The 20,703-nt window shown below is 40.3% G+C and overlaps 1 long non-coding RNA gene across 1 annotated transcript in view; it reads right to left on the bottom strand.

The window, feature by feature from the left end:
* LOC138921728 (uncharacterized) overlaps window positions 1-20,703 on the bottom strand; it is a 44,805-nt gene that overhangs the window by 18,370 nt on the left and 5,732 nt on the right. The window contains exon 3 of the long non-coding RNA XR_011434572.1: window positions 17,016-19,536. This is a non-coding gene — a long non-coding RNA (uncharacterized lncRNA). The remainder of the gene's footprint in view (window positions 1-17,015; window positions 19,537-20,703) is intronic.

Genomic DNA, 20,703 nt, shown 5'->3' with positions numbered 1-20,703 from the left:
ACAAAGAAAGAGTGGAACCTTTGAGACAGGTTCATCAGATCCATCCTCAAGGAAGTCAGGCTCATGCACTTCAAATAGAAAGTTACTGTCTGGGGCCCTAAGTGTGACCTGGGCATGTCTGAGAGCCAGTTCAATGTTCCCTGGCCTCTCATTAACCTTCAGTCTACAGCCCACTCTCCTGCCCTGATGCCCCACTCTGGCGGCATGGCTCCGGGAGACTGAGACCCAGTCTGATCTGGGGGCAAGCCCCTCCCTGCATCTCTCTATCACCTCCCTTATCCTCATGAGTCCCATGTCCACCTCGAGATTCTTCCCAGCCACAGAGGGCTATCAAGGTCACTGTCCCAGTCCTGTGTCCACCCAGAGCCTCCCTCCGTGCCCTTGAGGACCTGCCAAGGCCATTACCCCAGTTCTGTAACCACCCTGAGCCTCCTCTGGTCTCTAGAAGGAATATCAAAATCACTGCCCCAGTCCTATGTCCACCCTGAGCCTCACAGTGTGGAGGGGTTGTGTCTGCCATTGCAAGCCAAGGGGTCTGTGTGCTGTCACCCCATGCCATCACGAAGGCTGTGGGATGAGCCAACAGTCAGTTACTTTGCGTGCTGGGGATTAAACACACTCATCCTCATCCTGCCTCACACAAGGACTAGTGGCCTCATTAGTCCAGCCTAATATGACCTGTGGGCAGGTTTATAAGCGCTTGTTTCTCAATGATTATACTAGTAATCCTCAAAGTTTGGAGGGCCCCATAAGGGTGCTAAAGAAATGCCCCCTTTCAGCAACCAGATTATCTAGGGTACCCAGAATCCTCCTCCCCTACATACTACAATGCTGCTTTGTCATGGGCTATCATTGGCTAGAAGGGTGCCTTGCTGGCCAATCAATGCCTAAGTGTGTGGATGCTCATTGTCCTGAGGAGGAGTAAAAAAAGAAAGGCCATGAGGCCTGGAGTAGACCACTGGGAGGTTATGACATGGTCCCAGTGACCCAGAAACCACAAGCTACTAGCCCAGTGATTGAAGAACTGACCCCAAGCATCAAAGGGAGTAAGAAAAGGAAGGCCCCCATCAACCCAGGTCCAGAGGCGGTTTCAAGGTGAGAAGATCCCACCCAAGCTCTTCCTCTTCTTTCCCATTGACTCCTAGCAAGAATCCTTCCTTATGCTTACCTGACACACATTCCCTCCTCAGCTCCCATCCCTTCACTTGAAGCCCCTTTTCCCCCAAACCAATGCCCTTCTGTGCTCGCTTTCTTGTCCTTCCAGGAGCTCAAGACAACCATTTAAATTTTAGGAACTATACCATCAAAACAGTGTCTTATTACAAATTCATGAATACCATGGTTATGCACTTTCTTATATTTGTGTGCTTGAGATACCGATGATCTAACGAGCATGCTTGGTATAAAACAAAGCTTGTTTATTCACAAAGGCTGCAGTAATCTTGAAAAATAAATACTTTGAGAAGGTGTATTTTCAGTGCAAAAAGTTGGAAAATTGTGCCTGGAGACAGTTCATTTTGTGTCCTTTCATTTCTCCCTAGAGGAATCTCAGGTGAAGGAAGAGGCATATCAGCCAATCCTTGAAGAAAGGATGTATTTGTTTTCTAGTGGTCTCTCCTGTTCTTTTTTCTTTTTTCTCTCTTTTCCTACCTTCTTTTTGACTGAGTACCTTTTATTATCACCTTCTATCTCCACTCTCTGCTGTCATGAGGATTATGTAGTTTAAGGGCCTTTGGGAGGGTAGATGGACACAGGACTGGGGAAGTTGGGATGAGTGTAGACAGTAAGAGGGGGAATAGAGTTGAGGATCCTTTGGGGAGAGTAGTAAGAGAAGGTGCTAGATTAGTAAACTGATAGAGAATCTTAAATTTTACATAGACTGACAAGTTTGGTTGAAATCCAAGCAGATGAGAGGAATGGCAGTAAAAGATGAAGAACTAAGGGTGAATTCAATGTGAAATCTGATAATAATTCATTCATAATGAATTAATTAAATCCCTCAAGAAAGATTTATTGAGCTCTTACCATGGTCCAGGCACTAGGCTAGGGACTAATCAGAGGATAATAATAAGTATCATTAATGAGCAACTTGTATAATCAAATCTTTACATCAATTCTGCAAGGTAATTGAGGTTTTCTTATTTTACAAAACAGGACACTGAGGACCAGCAAAGTTGAGTAATGTCTTCCAGATCACCTAGTATTGGAGTATGTTTGTCTGACTCCAAAGCCCATACATGCCTCAGTACACCATATGGCCAAAAAGAGCAAGGAAGGACTGAGAGGTTTTCTGGAATAAGGAAATTATGAGTGTTTTTTGGAATTTGTCAAACACGCACAAAAGTGGAAAGAACAGTATGACGATCCCCATGTATTCATCATCCAGCTTCATCAGTTATCAACATACAGTTCATTCTGTTTCACATATTACCCTTTCCAACTGTCACTGCCCCGTCCCCATTCAGTTACTTTAAAGCAAATCCTAGATATCTCTTTATTCATTACCTTTTCAGACATATATCTGTTTCTTAAAATAACAATGTTATTGCCAGACAACAAATCATCAATAATTTCTAACATTATCTAATATCTAGTCAATACTTAAATCTCCCATATTATTTCATAAATGTCTTTTTACTATCAGCTTGTTCAAATCAGGATTCAAACAAGGTCTGCACACTGCACTTCTTTGCATGTTTTATTCATTTATTTTAATCTCTATCAGTATCTCTCCTCTTGCTTTTTCCTGCCAGTTGTTTGTTGGAGAAATTAGGTCATTGTCTCCTACAATGTCAGAAATCCTGGATTTGGCTGATGGCATCCCTCTCGTGTTTCTTAATGCGTTCTTTTAACCACAGTTATTTACTGTAAATTGATAGGCTTCAACAGATTCAGGTTAGACTTTTTGGCAAGAATACATCATAGATGTTGCTTTGTACTTCCATTTGCATCCACATCCCATCAGGAGTTACTTAAAGACTCCCTGTCTCATTTTTGTGATGTGAGTTCAGGCATTATTAGCCTGCCCCATTCTCCACAAAGTTCCTTGTCACTAGGGTGATACAATTTATCATCCCAGAAGGAGACACGTTTGAGAGTGAAGGAGGGTGTGGTATAGGACAATCAATGTAAAACAGAACTCGCCCCGGGAAAACCACGGCACATGATCACCTCCTATATCAATCTTTCACCTAATGGATTTAGCAGTCACTGAGGGTTATTGTCTAGATCCATTATTTCATTAGCTGTTGCAAAAATGGTGATTTCCTAACTTGATCATTCCTTCTGAATTTATTGGCTGGAATTCTACCATAAAGAACAGCTCCTGGCTATTGGTTTTCCTGAAATATAATCCACGCAAGAAAGGCAGAATTATTGCTTTATTCTTTGCTTTCAGAGTGATGGCTTGCTCTCTTCCAATCTCTTAAAGTGAACAAGAATCATTTGGAGATTTTTTTTTAGTATTTTAATGAACTCATGGGTATTAATGTATTGGTGATTCAAACCAGTTGTTATTCCTCTGATATTCCACTTTTAAATCTTTTTTGGAGAAATATCTATTCAAGTCCTTTACCTAATTTTCAGTGGAGTCATTTGCCCAAAGTTCCACACCTAGGAACTGACAGCAGTGGGTCATAAACTTTGGAGAGCATGCTTTACCTACTGTGCTGTCACACTGCACACACAGGCAGCATTGTAAACTGCCCTCTAAGAGAAATACTTGGGGAATTAAGGATATAGGCACGTCATATCCCCAATATCCATCTCTCTTGAATTTTTAAGCCTTTTTGAAACCAATTTTAAAAATCTTGGACCAATTAATAAGGAGGCCTCTAAGTTTATGAATTGTTATACAGAATATTATTTTCGTCTGTCTTCATCTTCCAAGTTTCAACTGTCTTCACAGTTGGAGTATTTGGGAATTTGGTGAGTGATTCCACCCTACCTCTTCCCGTATCCTTCATAATCTGATACATTTTTATCATATGCTCTCAGCTTCCTTTTTTCCAGACTCAAGATATGTAAACTACTTTGTTTGTCCCTAAAGAAACAGAGGGAAAATGACACTAGGAATTTAATATAAAATTTGTGATATGAATGATGCATATTTGAAACAAAGTCTCCTCGTTCAATTTCTGTATGTGCCAGACAGTTTAATTTAGGGAAAATTTGATGCGGGTGCTGAACACCAGGCCCTGATCCTAATTGTTGGAAGCAGAGCTACACAGAGACAGCATGTACGGCATTTATATGTCTCTACATCCATATGCTATGGATCTTACAAGGAAAGAATGGAACCCTGAGACCTGGAAAGGTGATAAGCATGAGAATCTTAAATATCTAAAATCTCCTGTACCCTCAGCCTAGCATTAGCAATATCTTAACCTTTGCTATTGGAGAGAGGCTTTGTTGGTCCTGGAGGCCTGCAAAGACTTCTTCTAAGGAAGCTGTCTCAAATGATGTTGCTTATATCATTCAACATCCATCCTGCTAATTTTCATTGCTATCAGACTGATAACAAGGGTAGATATGACTAGGTAAGATCACAGCACATCACAGTACAGGCAAGAAAACACAGTTTCTGTTTGGATGGGAAATACTTTACATTCAGAAGGAAATGCAGGATCTGGCTAATAAGTACTTGCATGAGCTAGGATAATATATGTGTCAATGGATTTTGAGGATGTCGAATCAGCAAGACAGGAGACAAAACATAAGTCCATACAGGGGAGAACTTATTGACATGTGAGCAGAGATGTTGCGTCTTGGGGTTCCGTGTCCTAGGATTGGCCTAATATGCTGCTAGGGTGGCGTCTTTAAGCCTGGACAGCAGCCTACAGTAAAGGAGATGGAGATATGGAAATTTCCTTGGCAATGTGATGTGGAATTGGTGAGAAAGTCTAGAAAAGACAGTTATTACAAATCATTTACTTTGTGAGACCAGGAGTCCTACTTCTGAACTCTGTTCCCTGAGAGGGTGGAGAAGACACTACTGAAATAAGGAATGGAATGGTGAGGGAAGCACTGTCATCTTTGATAAATTCAGTGTTGGCTCCCCTCTGATTAGAAAAAATTATATTAGATCGTTAAAGAGAGGAAGGGTAAAAGGCAAAATTACACACTCTAAATCTGAATTCATAATTTAATAATGAGTTAATACTCAATATATTTTAAGTAGTTAAATAGACATAACTATATATAAAATAAGTTAGTAGGTAAAGTTGGAAAGCTGAACTATTGCATGCTTTCCAGTTACAAATTCCTATTTCTTAATGTATTAATACTCCAGATAATTAGTGGCACCTTATTAGATAATTAGGTTTACTAGAGATAACTACTACTAGTTCGTTAGAGATAACTATTGATATCTAGGAAATAAAATTGAATCCAGGAAGTTGAAAAACCATTTTTCTCAACTCCAAGTTATCATCGCTTGGTGGAATAACGTGTTCTTACTATAGATAAATACTTGTACTCATGCAACTAGTTATTTAGAGATGACTACAGGTAACTATTGAAGCCAGGTATTAGAAAACAAATTAAATTTAGCTTCTTATTTCTTCCTGAAATAGTGTGTTAATACTAGGCATAATTATTGGTACCTAGGTTACTAGTTTATCATACATAACTCAAAAAGCTAGTTTATTAGACAGAATTTTAAATACTGGTTGAATCCACGCATTGAGAAAACATTCTTATCAAATCTAAATTCCTATATGATTTTAGAGTGCTGTGTTAGAACAATAGATATCTAGAGTTTCCTAGTTATAATTTAAATACAGATAAATGAATATAATTATAATACCTGATAGAAAGCAGAAAACTGAAAATAATTTTCTTTCCAACTCTAAATATTTCTTATCGGATTATTGAATTAGTACTACAGACAAGTGTTTGTACCTAGGATACTAGTTAACCAGAAAAGACTAGAAATAACTTGAATGAATAAGTGAAGACAGTAAGTGGAAAACATATCTCCACAAATCAAAATTGTTAGTTTTTGTTGAATTAACACTATAGAAATTTTGTGGGACCTAGGTTAACCATTAATTAAACATAAGTAGAAATAATTATAACAAACTACTGAAAGATGAAATATTAGATTCTTCTCAACTGTAAAATCTTATTTCTTGTTGGATAGTGGGTCAGTACTATATATACCTGAGATTACCTAGAAAATTAGTTAAGAAGAGATAATTAATGATGACTATAATAACTAATAGAAGAAAGGAATCCAAAAATCACTTTTTAAAATCAACATTTAACTCATTTTTTGATGTCAATAATGAATTATTCTCATATGTAAATAGAGGTATCTAAGTAAGTAGCACACTAGAGATAACTAGAATAATAATGGGAAATCAAGTAGTGGAAAACATATTTTTCACAAATATAAATTCTTTTTTCTTCTTGAATTAACTAATTAGTTCTATATAACAAGGTGTTCCAAGGAGATTAGTTAAGGATCAACAGTAAGAGACATCTAGAATGACTGATTGAAGCCAGGAGGCTAAAGATCACATTCTTCTCAGCTCAAAATTATCATTTCTTGTTGGAATGAGAACTTAGTGCTATTGATGGTTAGTGTTACCTAGGTAAATAGTTAACAAGAGATAACTACAAATATTAGAATAACTATTTGATGCCAGGAAGCGGGAAAAAAAATCCTTCTCACTTTTAAGTTCCTTGTTCTTATTGGAATAATGCATTATTACCAAAAATATCTACTGGTAACTAATAATTAGCAACTTAGAGATAACCAGAAGTATCCAGAGCAACTAGTTGAGGACCATAAACTAAAGAAAGCTGGTTGAATCCAAAGAATTTGAATAATCATTATTTCAACTGAGAATTCATATCTCTGGCTGGAAATATTAGTTCAGGAGATATCTACTGTTTTCCAAGTGACTAGTTAACCAGAGATAACCAGAAACAACAAGAAGACTTCATGAATTAGAAGACCCATTCTTCTCAACACTAACTTCTTTTGTGCTCAAATAATGTGAGGTACTACAGATATTTAGTGGTACCTAAGAAGTTAGTTAAGTAGACATAAGTGATTACTAGGAAACCTGGTTGAACACATGAAGTTGAAAAACATATTCTTTTCCAATCTAAATTCATATATCTTTTAAGTACAGTGAGTTGGTACCATAAACAACTAGATTTACCTAGGGAAGATTTAAACAGAGACATCTATATAGAACAAGAATTATTAGCGAAAGCCAGGAAGCTAAAAATTACATTCTTCTCAACTCTAAATTTTTATTTCATTTTAGAATAATGAATTATATCTATAGATGAATAGTGGTACCTTGATAAATACTTACGTAGACATAAGAATTGACCACTAGAATAAATATTTGATGTAAGAATGACGATAACATCCTTTTCAATCTAAAATTTTATTTCACTTAGGAATAATGAGTTAATATTATAGGGAGCTATTGTTTCATGTATATCAATGTATCTAGAGTTAGCTAGAGAGAAGTAAATAATGGATTCCAGGAAGTGGAAAACATAGACTTCTTAACTGCACTGTTTAATTGTTTGTTGACATAAGGCATTAGTTATATAGATAACTAGTGGTACGTAGGTAATTAGTTATCTAGAGAAATATAGACATAATCAGAATGATGTTTTAGCCAGGAATCTGAAAAAATCCATTCTTGTAAAATCTGATTCCTTTTCAAATAACGTATTTTTATTATAGATAACTAGTAATACCCAAACAACTAGTTTAGCAGAGATAATTAGAGATAACCAGGAAATGGGTTGAGTTTAGGAGGTTGAGAGATCATTTTCTCAATTCTAAATGCTTATCTGTTGTTGAAATATGTTACTTCTGTTCTGACTGTGTGTATGAAAAATATGTTAGTACTATAGATAACTATCGGTCACCAGATAGCAATTTAGTTAAGTTAATTAGATATAAGTAAATACTTCATGCAGGAATTGAAAATACATATTTCTGGCCTCTAGCTTCTGATATATTGTTGCAAGCGATGTTAGTTATATAGGTAACTCGTTGTACCTATGTAACTACGTATCTATAAAAAAATCTCAAGTAGTTGGAATACATTCCTGTCATGTCCAATAACTCCTTTATTGTTGCAATGTTGTGTTAGTTATATAGAAATATAGTGGTACCTGGTTTACTAGACATAACTAAAAATATCTAGAAAAATAACTTAGATATTGAAAAAACATTTTACTAAAATCTAAATTCTTATTTATTTTGGAATTATGTATTAGTACTATAGAAAAATACTGGTACCCAGGTAAGTAATTAAGTAGAGATAATTAGAGATTACTAGTAGAAGCCAGGCAGTAGAAAACACATTCTTCTCAATTCTAGCATAGAATTTCTTGGTGAAATAAAGCATTAGTCCTATAGATAACTAGTGGTACCTAGGTAACTAGTTTACTAAACATAAGTTAAAAAAAAACCTGGCTAAATCTAGCCAGTGAAAAAATATTATTTTCAACCTTAAATACCTATTTCTTTTTAGAATATTGATTTACTATTATGGAAAACTAATTAGGGAAGATTTAAATAGAGATAATTAATACAACCAAAATAACTTTGTGAAGCCAGGAAGCTGAAAATCACGTTCTTCAATCTGAATTCTTATTTCTTGTTGTGTTATTGATTTAGTACTAGAGATAAGTAGTGGTATCTAGGAAACTAGTTAACTAGATATGACTGGAAATAACTAGAATATGTATATATATATAAGAAGACAGGAAATAGAAAACACATTCTTCCCAAACCTCAATCTTTATTTCTACTGGAATCTTGAGTTAATTCTCTAAGTATCTTTGAGATCTAGCTAAATATTATCTAGACAAAACTACAGAAAATTAGAATAACTGATGAATTCTAAAAGCTGAAATATTAGATTTTCCTAAAGCATAAATACTTATTTCTTATTTTATGTGTTAGTATCATATATACTTAGTGGAACATAGAAACTTAATTAACTAGAAATGACTAAAGATAACTAGAGTGACTAGTCGAAAGCAGGATTCCAGAAATCGCTTTTCAACACTAAATTTTTATTTATTTTTGGAATAATGGATTAGTTCTATAGATAAGTTGTGATACCTAGGCAAGTAGTTCCCTAGAGATAACTTGAATAACAAGTAGAAGCCAGGAATTGGAAAAATATTTGTCTCAAATGTATTTTTTTCTTTTTTAATTAATGAGCTAGTTTTACACAATTATGTATTTCTAGATAACTAGCTAAATAGAAATTACTAGATATAATTAGAGAAAATAAAGACTAAGGCTGAAAATCATGCTTTTCTCAACTCTAAGTTTTTATTTCTTGTTTGAATAGGAGATTAATATTATAGATGATTAATGTTGCCTAGGTAAATTGTTGTTGTAGGATAACTATGAATAACTAGAATGACCATTTGATGCCAGGAAATGGCAGAATAGGAGTTTTCTACCATAATCCCTGCCCCTACACAGAACTTTGATTTTGGCAATCACCCACAGATGAGAGTATCTTTGTTAGAGTTCAAGAGTCCAGTTTCAAGAGAAGTTCCTGGCCACCGTTGGAGCAAAAAAATACATGAGAATAACCACAATGAAGAGGGTAAGAAACACAGTTTCACTTTACCTGTGTCACTCCTCCCCCAAGGTGGCACAGCTCAGTGCCAAGAGTTTCCCTCAGCCCTCAATTTCTCCCACAGGAGTAAGTGAGAGCGTGTCAGTGAGCACCCAGCTTCCACAGCTGTGTGGAATGCCAGCCAAGATGCCCACTTCTTTCACATCCCACACAGAATAGTGAGGGGACCTGCATGGCTGAGAGGTTGGAGAGAGGCTGGGAGAACAGCAATCAGGGCTTGGAACTCATCAAAGGGACACTACGAACTGCTTCATGGCTCATTCTACTGATCACTTCATGGAATCCATCAGGAAGCCTGACCATGAGACGTTGCGGACACTTCATCTCCAGATCTCCCCAAGTGGTCCACGGGTACCCCCAATGCCCCGTGTACCTCACCCACTCCCACCCCCCAGCGGCCAGCTCCTGGAGTGCACTCCCATGAACAGCAAGTGAGAACTTTTGCAGACGGATAGTGAACACATGCGGAAAGCTTGTCTCACTCTGTGGGATTGGAGGAAACCTCACAAACTTGAATATTTCAGGGCAGCCTCCGAGGGAAAACAAACAGGAGGCTCTTAGCGTCCTTCCTGGCTTTGCAGGATTGAGAGTAGGGATACGATCTTAAGAATTCCCTCTCAAAAGGGAACAAGAAGTGTGTAGCAGGTACATCTATAGAAAAGGTCTGAGAAAGTCTCAGAATCCCTAGCCAGACTGTCCCGTAAGGATATTGCTCTCCCAAAGCCAGTCAGTAAAGACTGGAGGAGGTGACTGCTTCTTCAAATGTGAAGACAGAAACACAAGACTTCAAAGAACATGGAAAATCAAGGAAACATGACACCACTGAAGGAACACAATAATTTTACTGAGACCCAAGAAATGAAGATCTAAGAATTTCTGATAAAAAAATTCAAAACAATTGTTTTAAAGAAGCTCAGAAATCTAGAAGAGAACACAGATGGACAACTCATCGAAATTAGGAAAACAATATATGAATAAAATGAGAGGTTCAACAGAGAGATAAAAATAATAAAATAGAACCAAACAAATTCTGGAGCTCAAGAATACAAGAAACAAGATGAAACAATGCAATAGAGAAAAACAAAAAATAAAAAAATTAAATTAAAAAGTTCAACAGAGACCACAAACAGCAGACTTCATCAAGCAGAACAAAGAATCTGTAAGTTTGAAGAGAGGTCATTAGAAATTATCCAGTCAGAGGAGAAAACATTAAAAAGAATGAGAAAGAGTGAAGATAGCCCATGGGAATTATGGGATACCATTACAAGACTCCCAGAAAGAGAACAGAGAGAGCAAGGGGCAGAAAGCTTATTTAAAAGAAATCCAGCCAGAGGTCTTTTTCTGCCAAAACCAGAAAGGCAAAGGCCTCTGTTTTACTGGTGATGGGAAGGGAAAGAGACAAATGGTGTGGCTGTTTGGAGAAAAGAGGGCATCCAGCAGGAAGTGAGAAGGAAGAGCAAGATGCACACAGCATGTTTTATCTACACATTTAAGCAGCCAGATGCTGTAGGACAGTGAATGTGTCTTTAACATCCTTAGATTTCCCCAGACACTTGAAGAATGGCTAGGAAAGGGAGACTTGAAAAAGAATAAAGTGTTCCCAGTTTCTGACACTTCCCTGCCGTACAGCAATCAGTAGAAGCTGCAGCAGGAGCTTTCTTGGGGCAGAAAAAGGACTAAAGAGAAAGGAACCAGTCTGTTCCTTCTGGGAACAGGGAGAAGGTTGGGGGCAGTGTCCAAAAGAGCTGGCCAGGAGCCATTCTTTATTACTTCAGTAATGAAGGTGATTTGGGGCCGGCCCCATGGCTGAGTGGTGAAAGTTCCACATGCTCCACTTCTGCAGTCTGGGTTCGCAGGTTTGGATCCTGGATGAGGACCTACTCCACTTGCCAGCCATGCTGTGGAGGCGTCCCACATACAAAATAGAGGAAGATTGGCGTAGATGTTAGCTCAGGGACAATCTTCCAGAGCAAAAAAAAGAGAGGAAGATTGGCAATGGATGTTAGCTCAGGGCAAATCTTCCTCACACACACACATACAAAGTAATGAAGGTGATTTAACATTGTTAATGTGTCTATAGTCCTAGGTTATGAATAAGGTATATGTTTGCTTAGAGATTGCCAGATGCCACCCATTGCCTAAGGGCAGTGGTCGAAGAAGGAAGGCAAAACTCCCTGTGAGCTTTTACATTTCTCTCAACCCCAGGAGGCGAAGCAACAAGGATATGGCAAGGTTTGGCTCTTGTTCTGGAGGTGGAAGTAAAGGACAGGCGTGTAGTTTACATGTCAGGGATGGAGATGAAGATTTCCAAATCGTGCATTCAACAAATATTTGTTGAATACCTACTACCAGGATCTGTGAGGCAATGCTGAACTCAAATCCCTCTGCAAGGCCATGAGTCTCAGGGATGGAAAACACACATTGACCCAATAATCACACAGGTGTCTAGTTACAAACTGGGCCGAGTCCCATGAAAGAAAGTATAGGAAGCTAACAGAAGGTAAAATGGGGGCCTGAGGCAGGGCCTTGGGGGCTGTGATAAGGATTTGCCACTTGACAGGAAGGGGAGCAGGAGCCCTGGAAGGATTAGCCAGGATAATCTCCCTTCTGATTAACTTAAAGTTAATTGATTAGGTACTTTAGTTACATTTGCAAAATCCCACCACTTTTGTCACGTTCTGTTTAGAAGTAAGTCACAGGTTTCACCAACACTCAAGGGGAGGAGAACTATCCAAGAGTGTGACTCATTGGGAATCATCTGAGGATATGTCTGCCACACTCAATGAACCAGTTTTTTCCAAATGATCAATGTATGATGTTACAAAATCATGCATGGTTAAAAGAGCCAGTCAAAGTGAAAGATAAGCCAGTGGATTTTATTGTAATAAAGTATGAGAAGTTCAATGATAAGGTTTCAGATTCCACATTGTAACTAACCTTAAAGAAATTACCAGCCATGGAATTTTGTATAGTACCAAAGAAAGTCCTAGAATTAATGGACCTCTTTAGAGAAAAGTGACCCAAATACTGGGCTTCAGTTTTTATAGTTCTTCTTCAAAAATTTTTCCCTGAAATTTTCACTTTCTTTTAATTGTCTTTGAGTTAAAAACATTTTAAAACTATTAAAATACTTCTCCCTTTTCAATGACATAGCTGTGTGATGCCTAATTTTTCTCATGTCCTTCCACCAAAACAACACGTCTCACAAGACTAAATACGGAAGCAGATGGGAGAATCCAGGTGTCTTCTGTGAAACTAGATATTAAAGAAATTTGCAAAAATGTAAAATAATACCACTCTTCTCACTAAATGTTTTGGTTTTGAATATTTATTTTTCATAAGGTTATTTGTGCGAATGTGTAATGGGTTATTTTTAATTAAATTAATAAACAAATATTTAAAAATCGTCTCAGCATCAATTCTGGATGCAGTAAATATTGGTGGATATAATACATATAAACCAAAGGGCCCTTCTTCAATAATCTTTAAGAGTCTAAAGGGCTGATGAGACCAAAAATCTTGATAACTGCTGCACTATAAGGGATCAATTTGCTAGTTTCCTTTGGAGGAGAAATCTTCATGGATAGGAGACAGGCAAAATTCCAATCAGAAAAATAAAGCGGTCTAGTTATGAGTCCACAAGTTGGGACTCTGGAAGCCTCATTTCTCTTCTGGGCCCAATGGTTGGACCATGAATAGGTCACTTAGCCACTGTGTGCCTCTACTTCTTTCTCCATGACTCGAAGCTCCCTGTATCTGCCTACAACTCGCTCTATCCAGGGGACTGAAACAGAGGCACATTGACCGTATTCTGTAGCATTTCTCAGGCTTGTACTTCTCCTCAATATTTTCCTCAAAACTGCCCCTACTGTTTCTAGGAACACCCCCCTAATTTCTGGGGGTGAGTTCACAGGGAACACTAGCTTTCTCAGCAGAGTCTGGGTCTGCTTCATTTAGTTGCCCCCCACACAGAATCTGACCGGTATGTGAACAGAATCATTGGGCTATGAGGTTTCCATTTCCCAGGCTCTGCTATCTCTACTATTCTAGAGGTCCTGGGAGCCTGTCCAGGGATTGCGTCTCAGCCAGGTATGATGGACGAAACCACATCTTGGGAGGCCTGCATCCAGGTTCTAGTCTTAGCTTTTCTAAGGCCAGCCACATGACCGCTGGCAAGTTGCTGAACCTTGATGTTGGAAAGGGATATCGCAAAGCATCAAAGCTTGTGCTCCGGGTCCAGGCCCTGTGAACAGAAGCTTTTTATAACTGCCCAAATCTACTTGAAGAGAAGGAGGTTAAGGACCTGGATTTTGCTGCCAGTCCCCACAAGCCTCCAGGTGTGTCTCTCTGACCTAGAAGGTCCTCAGTGTCTGGGACCAAAAGACAATCCTTTAAACCAGGCTTTGGAGTTGAACTTTTCGGAAGTCCAGAAGAGTGCAGGACTTCCTAAGGAGAGGTCACGCCTCTCACAGGGCTGGGCATGGGCATTGAGCAACTGAGGGAATAAGTGGTTTTTGAAGGAAAGAGGCTATGGAAACCATTTGTTTCTAATTAGGCACAATCAACTTCAAAATGAAGTTACAACACGTCAGAGGGGAAATGGAAGAGTGCCAAGATAGAAATGAGGTTCCCTGCCCTCTCCACCCCTACTCTTCAAGAGCTCTGAGAGCAGGGAGCAAATATGTGATATCTTTTCTGCCACACACAGGCCCTGCCAAGTCCAGGGCACGGTATTTCATAGGACAATTTTCCTGGTATCTGCTTTAGATGCTTACTTCCTCTGCCATCTTCAGATAGGAAAAAACAAACCTATCTGCCACCCCCACGAAGTCCTGAGAACATGGAAGCCAAGGATACCCCACCACCACCTTGCTGCACCTCAGGAACCGGCCAAGTTCTGCACTATGGCAGTGGGAGGGGTGAGAGATCATTTGGTATAAGTCGTAGAAATGCTGTTACCTGTTTATTGAGAACGTGTTTTTTCTTCCCCTTTGTGTGTGTTGGGAGGGGGGGCAGGGGGACAAGAGGGTGAGCTGCTCAGGCTGCCCATTCTAACCTGCAGTGTCAGAGCACTGACTTAAAAAGACCTATCTACCAGGTCAGAGGCTGCATCATAGAGGGAGGGAGAAAGGGGGGGGGGTCAGCACCATATGCGAGTGGTGGCCTAAATAGTGGATAGGTACTGGCAAGTCTCAGTGATGTGGTAGACACAATAATGCTCTCCCCTCCAAGATGTCCACGTCTTAATCCCTGGAAACTGTGAATATGTTACCTTACATGGTAAAAGGGATTTTGCAGACATAATTAAGTTAAGGATCTTGAGATGAGAGCCTGGATTATCCAGGTGGGCCCGATGTAATCACAAGGGTCCTTATAAGAGGGAGGCAGAGGTCAGAGTCAGAGTAGGAGCTGTTATAATGGAAGCAGAATCAGAGAGAGATTAGAATATGCTATGCTGATGACTTGAAGATTGAGGAAGGGGCCACAAACCAAGAAATATATAGGTGGACTCTAGAAGCTAGAAAAGGCAAGGGAGGGGCCAGCCCAGCGGCGCAGCAGTTAAGTTCACAGGTTCAGCTTCTCGGCGGCCTGGGGTTCGTGGGTCCAGATCCCGGATGCGGACAGGGCACTGCTTGGCACGCCATGCTGTGGTAGGCGTCCCACATATAAAGTAGAGGAAGATGGGCATGGATGTTAGCTCAGGGCCAGTCTTCCTCAGCGAAAAGAGGAGGATTGGCAGTAGTTAGCTCAGGGCTAATCTTCCTCAAAAAAAAAAAAAAAAAGAAAAAAAAAAGAAAAGAAAAAAGAAAAGGGAAGGGAATGGATTCTCCACTAGAGCCCCCAGAAAGAAAACAGCCCAGTCAACACCTTGATTTTAGCCCAGTGAGACCCATTTTGGACTCAACCTCCAGAGCTGTTAGACAATAAATTTGTATTGTCTAAGCCACTCAGTTTGTGGTAATTTGTTATAGCAGTGATAAGATACTCATACAACTGGTAACTAGATAATCTGGCTGACAGGAACAAACTGTGGTCTGGAGGCTTCAGTGTTGATGATGGATTTCCAGTGCCAGCAAGGACTGGGAGGAGATGCTAGGCTCAGCACAGAGGAGCCAGACTCACAGGGCACTGAGCCAGGGTCTGTCACTGGAGCTTGCCAGAATAGGGTGGGGACCAGGTCTCCAGAAACAAGGCAAGAATCCAGAGACTGGGTTCTGTCCAACTTGGGCTTGAATCCAAATTCTGTCACTTATTAGCCATGTGACCTTGGCAACTTATGATGCCCCTCTGAACCCTGGTTTCCTCATCTATAAAATGGAAATAATGGTACCCCCTGAGACGGAGGTATGGGGAGAAATAAATGAGAAAAAATTCCTATGTTTGGTACAGTGCCCGACACACAGACATGCTTAATAAAAGAGTAGCTGGTATTATTGTTATTCCTGGAAGTGGAATGAGCAACACCAGGCTGACCAGGCTCCCTGTCCTTTCTCAGACTAGACACGGGATTAATCCCAGAATTCATGTGCTGGCAGGGGCAGGTGGGAGGTTCTACAAGCTTGGAGTAAGTGGTTGAACGCTCTGGGGACAGCAGACTTGGTAGGTCAATCATCAGCCCTTTCCTCAGGAGTCCCATGAAGGAAGGAGAGCCACAGGTTCTGGGATTCATATTAGGAGCACAGAGTACCCATTTCAATCCCCCAAAAATCTACATATCTATTGGGTCCTGAGGCTCCTCTGCCAAGTTAGGGCATAAAATGGATTTGGAAGCTGGTGGCTGATGTTTTCAGGGTGGTCACAGCAAGTCCAGGAGATAGGTGTTCCCCTCCTTATCTGACCCCAGAGTCCAAGGAGGCCTTCTTGCAATGGTCAGCTCCTCCCATGGGAATTTGAAGCAAAATCTTGGTTGCTGGGGCACTTCCATAAACTCTATTGAGCTGATCAGGTAATCTCAGGTTGAACTTCAAAAGTCATAGTGTCAGTTGAAGATCAGATGGGGGAAAGGGATTGTAAGAGAGATTTGTATGCTTTGACTTTCAGCTGCAAGTAACAGAAAGCCCACTTTCAGGTGGTTTCAGCAATATGGAAGCTCTGTTATCTCAAGTCTCCAGAGGTCCCGAGGCAGGAGCTCTGGGATTGTTAACACAGTGTCCCCTCAAGGCCATCAGTGGCCAGCTTCCTTCCATCCTACTGTTATGCAACCCTCAATGAACAACCTTTGTCCTTGAACTGCTTCCTTCATGGTGACAAGATGATTGTTGGGGTCCTTTGTAACACATAGACATGACAATGTCCAACTGATGAAGGAGGAACAGGAACTTTCCCCCCACTAACCACCCCTCAATGTCTCACATCATAAGAATGGGGACCTACCTTCTAGAGCTGGAAATGATCCCACACTCCCCTGAAACCCACTGGCCTTGTGGAAAAGGGTGGATACTTGGACAAAATTGCAGTTCTCTGAGGAAGGCAAGAGAAAAGATGTTGTTTGGACATTTACCACATCTACTGCACGTAGGGAAAAGTAGAAAATACAGAAAATACTTTCCTCTAAATGAAAGTACGGAAACATGGGGCTGACAGTCTAAGAGGCATAGAAATGTTAATTTGTGTTTTCCCCCTTTCTTATCCATCTTCATGGAAATAAGATAAGAACTAGAATACAAAAGAACAGAAGGAAAATTTATGGGGGAAATTCCTTCAGAAGCAGAAGAGAGAACATTGTACACATTATTTCCTACATCAAGGATTTTTAAGGCTGCATGGGAAATTGCCACAGTATCCTATGACACGGCTTTCTCAGTGCTGGCTGTGCAGCAGAATTGCCCTGAGAGCTTTTTCAAACTACACATCTATGACTGAGCCCAGCCCCTGGAGATTCTGATTTGATAGCTCTGGAGTGGGTCCAGGAATCTGCATTTTTATTAAAGCTCTGCAGGTAACCTTCTAGCACAAGGGTTGTTGAGGGGCACTATGTCACCCCTTACAAAGGCTGACGAGTCCGAAGACGGAGGAAACTCTTGTTTTCCTTTCTGCTGTTCAGTACTCTTTAGGCACTCTCAACATTAAAGTAACTTTGCAAGTTCTTAAATACTGGCACCAGTCCCATTTTCTCTCAGCTCCAACTCGCAGCTCAACATGTATACTTCTTTGGTAAAGTCCTTCAGGTATAGCTCTTGGATTTTGACAACTGAAATCTAGCAGGAGGCCAAGGTGAAGCACAAACTCAGAATGAAAAGTAGAACCACGGTTGACGAAGTGTTCAGTTAACATTGGGATATAGACAAGACTGACTGCCTTGGACATCAAGTAAAACAGGGACCTGACTTGTGAGATTCACAGAAGAATTTATTTAAAAGGTAATTTTCAAAAAAGAATACATGTGGAAGTTGACTTGTATGTATTCAACTTGATAAGAAGAAATCTGGAATACAAGAAAAAGTTGGTACAGCTATTTGACCATTACTTAGATAAGGAAGAAAGGCAAGAGCAATAAGCTGTATTACAACTCCCAACCCCTAATTTGCCACCCTAATATTGACTGATTTGAAGCTTTACTATGTGACCAAGTTCCCATGTACTAAAACATATATATGTAAACAGCATCTAGCTTCAAAACATTTGAAAAGTCCTAGACTGGACGACCCAAAATAACCTTCCAAACCCATAGCTCTCTCTTCCTCTTTCTCTTTCCAGAGTTCTCAGAGTTCTCAGTGTTCCTTACTGACCTTTTTCACGTTGGACAACTCTACCCACTGTGAGCATCACTCCATTTGTCCCAGCCTATATTGTCAATCCTCAAGTGGCAGTCATTGTGAGACTTTTCTAGGGACCCAGAAGTACAAACACATAATAACATACAAGACCATCATGCTCTGAAAAATCCCAACCGTATTTTATATAAAGGTTCAAACAGTAATTTAATACTCGACATTTACATTCAAACCCATCTTTGATTTCAAAGCCCCAACAAGAAATCAACCCTCAACTCACTCTAATTTACAGAGGAGAGAGAGAGATTTCCAAAGGTGTCTTACCCACACAGTACCCAACATAATCATAGGCAAAGAGAAGGACCCTAACATTTCCTACAACCACATCTCAGGGTGGGAAGGGATGTTAAAAAGGTTAATCTGCAGCAATCCCCACATCCAATGGCTCTACTGAGTATTTCCATTTATTCATAGGCTTTCTTTCCAGTGTGAATGCTCTGGTGCTGAATAAAGGCTGAGGATTCAGTGAAGGAATTATAATATTCATAGGACTTTTCTCTAGTATGAATTTTCTGATGATGCATAGGGGATGTACTCTGGCTGAAGGCTTTCTCACATTCCTTACATTTATAGGGTTTCTCTCCAGTGTGTGTTCTCAGATGTTTTGCAAGGTGTGAGCTCTGGCTGAAGGCTTTCCCACATTCTTTACATATAAAGAGTTTTTTTTCTGGTGTGAATTCTCTGATGCCCAATGAAGGTGTAATGGTCATGGAAGGACTTCCCACGTTCACTACATTGCCAAGATTTCTTTTTCTCACAGAAGCCCTGCTGAGTAATCAGATCTAAATTTGGCATCAGGTTCCCTACTTGTGTGTCACAGGTACGGAGACTCTCTCCTGTAGGAATTCCCTGTTGCGAAACAAGGATTGACTGCAGACTGAAGCTTCCCTCAAAAGCACTGCATTCATAGGCAGCACCCTCCCTGAAGTTTCTCTTGTGCGATATTGCTACTTGTCCTGAATGTCTCTCTAAGTGGCCCTCACATGCGCAAGTCTCACACAACATAGGGTCCCAGGGACTGTTCCCTGACAGTCTTTCTCTCATTGCTCCCTGGAATGAGTCTTCTTCAGAAATGTCTTGCTGGGGAATCGATTCCTTAGTCTCAGGTCTCATTCCCCAATCTGAAAGAAAATACAAAAGTGGGGATTGGGCCAGGGCCATGTGATGGAAAACAGTGCCTCTAATGCATACGTAGTATGAACAATTCTCAGAGTCAGCTCTGTAATTTCAAGAGGAAATTAGAATAGAGAGGGTAGACAGGCAGGCAGATAAGCAGGTAACACAAGTGGTGCATGAGAAATGAACGACAAGGAGAATTCTATGGTCTGAACGTTTGTATCCCCCCCCCCCTCCCAAATTCATATGTAGAAACCTAATCCCCAAAGTTATGGTATTAGGAGCTAGGGCTTTTGGGAGGTGATTAGGTCATGAGGGTGGAGCCCTCATGAGTAGGATTAGTGCCTTTATAAAAGAATCCCCAAAGAGCTAGCTCACTCCTTCTGCCACGTAAGGAAATAGCCAGAAGTTAGCAGTCTGCAATTCAGAAGATGGCCTTTACCAGAATTCAACCAAGCTGGCACCCTGATCTTGGACTTCCAGCCTGTAGAACTGTGAGAAATAAATTTCTGTTATTTATAAGCCACTAAGTCTATGGTATTTTGTTATAGCAGCCCAAACAGACTAACAGAGAGATCCTGGTATTTTGTTATAGTAGCCCAAACAGACTAAAAGAGAGAACCTGGCTAGGAAAGAAAGCCATGGGAAAGGCTGTAAAGAAGGGCTGAAGATAGTGGGGAACAACATGAGATGATCCCAGAGCTCAGCCTGGGGAGACCGGGAGATATGACCAGGCACAGCAGTGTCCCTTCTGCATTGTTATCTCTATTTACTTGGATCATCTAATGGCCTTTTGACAGGTTTCCTTCCCTCCAGTCTATCCCTATCCCAATCAATCTTACATATTGTCGGGTAGGAAACTAAAAGCTCAGGGGTACAGGTAGTATTTTCACCTCTTATTCTTTTTTTTTTTAAAGATTTTATTTTTTCCTTTTTCTCCCCAAAGCCCCCCAGTACATAGTGGTATATTCTTCGTTGTGGGCCCCTACAGTTGTGGTATGTGGGACGCCGCCTCAGCGTGGTTTGCTGAGCAGTGCCATGTCCGCACCCAGGATTCGAACCAACGAAACACTGGACCACCTGCAGTGGAGTGCGCGAACTTAACCACTCGGCCACGGGGCCGGCCCCTCACCTCTTAGTCTAGTTGATATTATCTTTGAAAAGGGAGTACA

Source organism: Equus caballus, chromosome X, assembly GCF_041296265.1.
Source record: "Equus caballus isolate H_3958 breed thoroughbred chromosome X, TB-T2T, whole genome shotgun sequence".
NCBI classification, from domain to species: Eukaryota; Metazoa; Chordata; class Mammalia; order Perissodactyla; family Equidae; genus Equus; species Equus caballus.
The sequence above is the reverse complement of the archived record's forward strand: the minus strand, read 5'-3'. Positions and strand labels throughout refer to the sequence as shown.